This window comes from Sapajus apella, unplaced genomic scaffold (genome assembly GCF_009761245.1).
Source record: "Sapajus apella isolate SASKATOON/1434 unplaced genomic scaffold, GSC_monkey_1.0 scaffold52, whole genome shotgun sequence".
In the NCBI taxonomy this organism is placed as follows: Eukaryota; Metazoa; Chordata; class Mammalia; order Primates; family Cebidae; genus Sapajus; species Sapajus apella.
Window position 1 is genome coordinate 13,792,924 of NW_022436992.1, and position 6,474 is coordinate 13,799,397.

General features: G+C 45.8%; 1 long non-coding RNA gene across 1 annotated transcript; it reads right to left on the bottom strand.

Annotated features, from left to right (window-relative positions):
* Positions 1-2,750: 2,750 nt before the first annotated feature.
* On the bottom strand, positions 2,751-5,343 carry LOC116527018. The gene is made up of 2 exons (XR_004258349.1): positions 5,035-5,343; positions 2,751-3,539 (listed from the first exon to the last, which is right to left on the bottom strand). It is a non-coding gene; the product is annotated as an uncharacterized LOC116527018 (long non-coding RNA).
* Between the last annotated feature and the right edge of the window lie 1,131 nt (positions 5,344-6,474).

The following is a 6,474-nucleotide window of genomic DNA, read 5'->3' on the forward strand; positions in this document are numbered from 1 at the left end:
AAAAGAGAGAAGTGCAGGGCACAGAGCAAGGCATTGGGGAATAGGAATGGCACAAGTCAGACTCCTGGGTGGGGGTTCTAGCTCTGCTGTTCTTCAGCAGATCAGTTTGGCCTTGTGACCTGGCTGCTCTGAGCCACAGGTTTCTAATCTGTATAAGGTAGACAGGAGAAGCAGTTATAGTGAGGGCTTCTCAGGATTACAGAAAATCATGTGTAGGGCACCTGGCATGAGGCAGCTATGACTATTATGTGTCAGCCTCACAGACACAAAATAATCTCTTCCATATGGTTAGGTTTAAATCAGGTTAACAAATATCCATTGTGACCTGTAACACTAAGCCAAAGCACTATTTGGGAAATGAGAATGGAGTATTAGACATGGATTCTGTCTGAAAAAGCTCGTAAGTGATTTGGCTGGAACACCCAACATGTCCCCCCAACCGTCTGCATAAACACACACACAGACACATCCTTCTATGCCCCTGCAGCAAGATGGCCAGGCTAGGTTGTTGAATGGAAGCAAATTCTCTGGTGGAGTTTTCTTCCCTTTGGACCTCTGAGCTCTCTGTGAGGTCTGTGGATTGCAGCCCCTGTAGATTGATCTGAAAGACCAAGCAGAGGTTCCTTACCAGAGAATAAGAGGTGAAGTAACGAGTGGGGAGGAGGAAGGGCCTGCTGTCAACTGGGAACGTTCTCTGCCCTAGTCTCTGTACTGTATGTGCATTCCAATTATTTAACTTAATCATAAGGTAGCACTGAAAATACCACAGTGGACACTGTCCTGCTTAACCCTGATCCCCCACCAAGATTAAAGGATTCATTTCCCAGCTCTTGGACCTCTCTGAACTACCCTTTATAAAGAGAGCCAACTCACCCAATGTCAAGCCCCAGATCCAATGAGTGGTCAATATGGTGCTCTAAAGGCCTCTTCCCCCTCACCCTAAGTCAGTACCACTCTGCAAAGCCATCCAGCTTCAGGGCTCAGCATCGCCTACATTGCTGCTCAGCTTCTTCCTCTGTCCAACTCTACTTCCTTCTCTTCCCCAGCAATTCCCCAGAATTCAATGGCTTAAACTCTAAAACTAAAACTAAAACTCTTAAAACTTCCCTGGAAGAAGCAGGATGTGTACTTCAGGCCAGTAAACATCCAAATGAGGTAAGTTCTTATAGTTTAAAACGGATTATAGCACTTAGACCCTTCTCCTATTGCAAAGCTGTCCCTAACCATCTATGTAGGCTGTCTCATGTAACTAACAAGTGCAGCAGGTCCCAGCTGGACAGCCAGCAAGGAAAGCCCAGGAACCCCAGCATGGGGTTCTTACAAGCCACTTACAACTCCCCGCTCTACTATGACTTTAAATAAGCTACTCACCATCTCTGGATGGTCTTCAGTTTTCTTACCTATAAAATGGAAATAATGGCCGTGCCCAAAATTGGTTTTAGAGTTAAATGAAGTGGTAAATATTTTTAAACGATCTTGAAATGCATAAAATCTTCCAGTTCAATGGGAACACGGAGCCTAGAAAAGGTGGGGATAAAGGGTGTTTACCCAGAAAGCCAAGTTCACTTCCATTAGCTTCTCAGCCTTAAGGCTCAGATTTCACAGACTACTGATGCTCTCAGGGGGCTGTCTGACCAGTGTTCACGGTCCACCCTGGAGAAGTGTAAGACGTGAACATGCAGGAGATTGGATGTCAGAAGACCAAGCTGCGCAGTCCTCGTTTTCTCAGAAATGAGCTCTGTGAACTTTATAAGCCGCCTCCCCTCTCTGGGTCTTGTTTTCTCTTTACTGAAATGAGGAAGTTGGACTGGATGCTCCTTTTCTCAGGCATGTAGAATCCTGTGATGCCTGGTGCCTTCTCCAGAAAGTGTCTCTCCTCCTCCACTCTACTCCTTAATCTCAGACTTCAGCATGAATTCACTACACCAGCCAGCCAGCTCCACCCTTCTCTCTTGTTGGGGCCCAGGGGCAGGGGTGGGCAGGGGTAGCAGCTTTGCAACCTAAGCAGGAGGCAGAAAAGGAAAGGACAGGATTGCTAGCAAATCAAAGGTCACCTAGAGTCCCTGGCAACCTTGGACAACAACAAGCCCACACTGTGGCTCTTTTCAGGAGGATGTATGAAAGCTGCTTACCTAAATGCCAAGACTTCACAGGTGGGTCTGAGTATCCGCCATGCTGTTGGCTCCCACAGGCAGGTCTGAGTGTGTACCATGCCACATGCTGCCTGGTTATGCATTTATATCAAGCCTTACCACACACCCAATTGTTGACCCTATAGAACATCTCAGGAACTATGCTCAGATCTTACCATAAGTCAGAGCAAACACAATTAGGAAGGAAAACGTACTAGGAAAGAGTTGAGTAGATATACACCAAGGTGAAATAAACCACAATGGTTCAGAAAGTCAGTTTGCAGAGTTAATGACTGACAAGTTTGGCCCAGGCTAGGCCCTGCTGCCTTGCCCCTACAGACCTTGGCACCTGGTGCAACAGGAAGAGAGAACAGCTGTAACTATCACCTCGAAGAAGCTTTGGTTTCTCCCTTGTGCAAAGCCCTGCTCTCAGAAAGATATGCTTCCTAGGGAAAGAGAGTGGGTGATTGGGTTTGCAGGCATAGAGAATATTTCCACAGCAAAAACTCATCACCAGTACGTTGTGGTTTATAAACAGATTGCTTTCACTTGAGCAAGGTTTTTAAAGCAATGGAAAGGTTTTAGGAAGAAATACAGAACACTGGTGGTGCTGAGGAAAACAAGAGAGCTTTCATTTTACTCATTCTTCATTTATTCATTCAAAAGTGCTTGGTAAGTAGCTGCTACATGCAATTTACTTGACTGTCAACCAAAATTGTGAGAATCCCAGTAGGATTTCAAACTGGCCTTTTAGGAAATTAAGTAGAAACGTGGTAACGAGTAACTTTTTGTCATTAGTTCTAAAAAGCCATTTGTGAATTTACTTCTATACAAGTATTATGACAATGGGGCCATCAAACATTTTGTATTATACATGCCACTCCTGCCAACCGTAGACATGATATTTAGAGATGATTCTGTGCAGTTGCCAGAGGAAACATGTCATATGCATAAACCCAAAGTCGTTTGCTAGTGTTGGGTTTAACTCTCTAGTCTAGAGATGGTCAAGAGTTCATCTTATATGGCAACTCTATTGACTAGGGTGCTGTGTTGAGACATCTTGAGGCCAACATGGATCAGTAAGAAAGAGGGCAAGAGGGATACTTGGCATCCTGGCTGCTCCATCTTGAAGGCTGCATCCCAGAATCCTTCAGGCCTGCTGATCAGGAGCATTCTCCAGCTGTTCATTTTCTCCTAAGAAAGCATTCATGATGAAGTCTGGGCTCTTTTTTCCAGGGGCAGATGTGAGCTAGAGAGATGAGTCTTACGGCTAGAGCAAGATGCCCAAGTGCTGGGCCCAGACTGTCTGCCACTTCCCTGTCTGTTCCACACAGGTACCAACAGAGCAAGCTCTTTCCTCCCAACAGAGAGCCAGTGTCGGCATGGTGCAGGCAAGGCCAAGCAAGCCTGGGGGCGATAGAGGGGACCGAGTTTGGGTTGGACAAGCCCAGTAGACCTATTTCTCCTTGGACCATGAAAAGCCTATCCCCCACATTTGGCTGGGAGCTAATTGTAAAAGTTGCAGCTCCTTCAGAGTTAACTCCAGAGACAGCTGCATTCCTCACCTGGTGTCTGCGTAATTAACCAGCAGTTATTCCTGCTTCGTGGAACATGGACCAGGCAACCCCTGTGAGGTCCCGTGGGGATGTTCTCAGTCTGATTGGCAGACAATTGGCAGACAGTCACAGCTTCTGCAATGCTTGACTGAAGGGACTAAGGACAGTCCAATTTTCTCTTTCCCACCCCAAATCACATTTATCCTTCTCTTCTGTCGCCATTCCTCAAGACCCTTCTACCATGTCCAGCCCAGCTGGACACTAGCCCTGCTATTGTCTTGATGTGGTCCAGATCAACCCTGATATCTGCTTCTGGATTGGAATTTGAATTGAATCCCTAAAACCTTAGAATACAAATTCTATTGTGTCTAAGCTAGAATAACCTTAAACATCTTGAGGATAATCTCACTGTTATGCAGAAAAGGAAACTTCACCTTGGCATAGCCAAGGACACACAGATGGCCAGGTCAGGGCTCAGGCCAACTGCCAGGGCTGATCATGGCCAAATTCCACTCACATTTCATCCTCCCCAAAACCCCACAAGACATTCAGTTCACAGTCATCTGGAGCTGCGTGATCTCCCTAGATAAGCCTCACGCTGTTATTTTAACTCCCATTTCTATACACTAACATCTTATTTTAATTCCAGATCTATTTTTTAGGTGCCTAAGATTCCTCAGATGCAACCCAACAGAACCTCGTTGCCTTCCTCTTTCCTAAACCTATGCAATCTTCTATGTTCTTGCCTGTCTCCACTACGTTCTTCTGGATGTGCATCTATTCTGGGAGGCAAATGAGGCGCCTGTTCCTCTGGGAGGCAAAGGAAACATGTTTCCCAGCCAGATGGCCACAAGGACATTGCTCTGGAGCTGAGTCTCAGACATGAAGATGAACATGTGGCCACCATGACTGGCTTCCCCTGGTGGACTCTCAGGGAATGGACACAGCTTAGACGTCTGACATCTGTTTGGTCTCATCCAGCCTCAGCTGTCCACATTTGGGGACTGAAATTCCTTCCTCCCAAGATATTCAATCTGTGCTAATTCAATCTGTTTCCAGGGTAGGGAGATGTTTTAGAACAAAGTACTTCCTAAAGGTGAAGTTAAACCTGCCTCTCTCTAAATTCCACAGTGTTAATTAAATATCCCATGTGATTGACTTTGTAATGTTAAACATGACCCCCGTGTTTCCCAGATGAAACACCTTGCCTTCTCTAGACCAAGCATCTCCAGGTCCCAGTGGAACATCATGGGACCTAATCCCCAGACCACCCCAGACACACACCCTGTTTATGCCTGTGGAGGTTAAACCCTGCATAAGGTGCTAAGGACATACGAGAACCTCACTTCATCTCCCGTGTTCCAGCAATAAGGTCAATCCGGCAGCCTGAGTTTACAGCAGTTGTGTGGGCTGCCCAGTCCACAGGTCCTCTTCTCAATCTTGCAAGAAAATGGGGCTCAATTTTCATCAGCAATGTCTCCTTCCTGCCCTCAGCCGGTACACCTGCCTTGTTTTCTCACAGCCTCTCCTACGCTTTTTCAAAGTCCTCAGGTCCCTCCTCTTCTACGGGTCTACGCTATGTGCACCTTCTTGCTGAAAGCAGGAGTGGATCATTTCTCTTGAACATTACCTATAAATGAGAAACTGAGCTGGGCAGTCACTAAGGTCTCTTGTCACTTATATATCCTGGGATCCGTTTTCTGGTTATATTTAATTGGATATATTTAATTGCCCTCTGCACAGTGCTGGGCACTCAGAAAGATCTCAATGCAGCGGTATGGTAAGTATTGACTGCTGACATCTGCAAGAGGCGCTCAAGCAGCTCTGAGCCCTGCTGCCCATTGGAATTACCTGGAGAGGCTTAAAATGTACACAGGAATATTGGCTTAATTGGCATTGGCTATGGCATCAGGTAAAGAAATATTCATTTATATCCTTGGAAAATATGCCAACTCAGACTTATACCTAAGCACAGCCCTTTCCTTGGGAGAAATAGAGTATATTTTTCCACAGTCTTGATATTCTCAAATATAGTATTCAACTGTTAATTAATTGTCTTATATGTTATTTAATTGTCTTATCTGTTAAATTAGTAACAGCTTCTAGTTTGCCTTCCTCCTCAAGGGCATGATATGGTCTGACCCAGTTTTATTGCTAATAAACACTTGCTCATTAAATTGAGTTGATACATATTAAGGAATGGAATGAACCAGGAAAGGGAGGTATTGATAGGGAAAAGGTAGTTGCTGGTTCAGAAACAGACAGAGGAGGGGTCCCTTCCCCAGGAAGGTGACTCAGGTCAGGACAAGGCAGACGGGAATAGGCTGGAAGCAATGGACAACATTCAGAAGGGAAATAGAAAAGAGATGCTATCATGCCCATGCCTCTTGTTTAGGATTCCGGGTTAGGGTGATGATCAAAAAAGAGATTGAAGGGCAAGGGGCATGACTCTCATTAGCCCAGGAGCTTCAAAACCAGGATTTGCAGGCCACTCACATCAACACTCACAGCCTCCGTTTCCTTCATCTCCAAAATGAGAGACTTGTACCAGAGCTTCAAAGTGTGGTTTGGGCTTGTTAGGAAGGCAGCGTCCCAGGCCCCACACTGGGGTGGAATGGGCATTTAACCAGATCCCAGGAGATGCTCTGCATGCTAAAGTGTGAGAAGTGCTGTTCTGGACAACCTCTCTGAGATTCTAAAGCAGAGACTGTTAATAGTGAGGTCGCCATGGTGCTCAGACTCTGCTGCACCATGGAATCACCTGGGGAGCTTTGAAAATCATACTG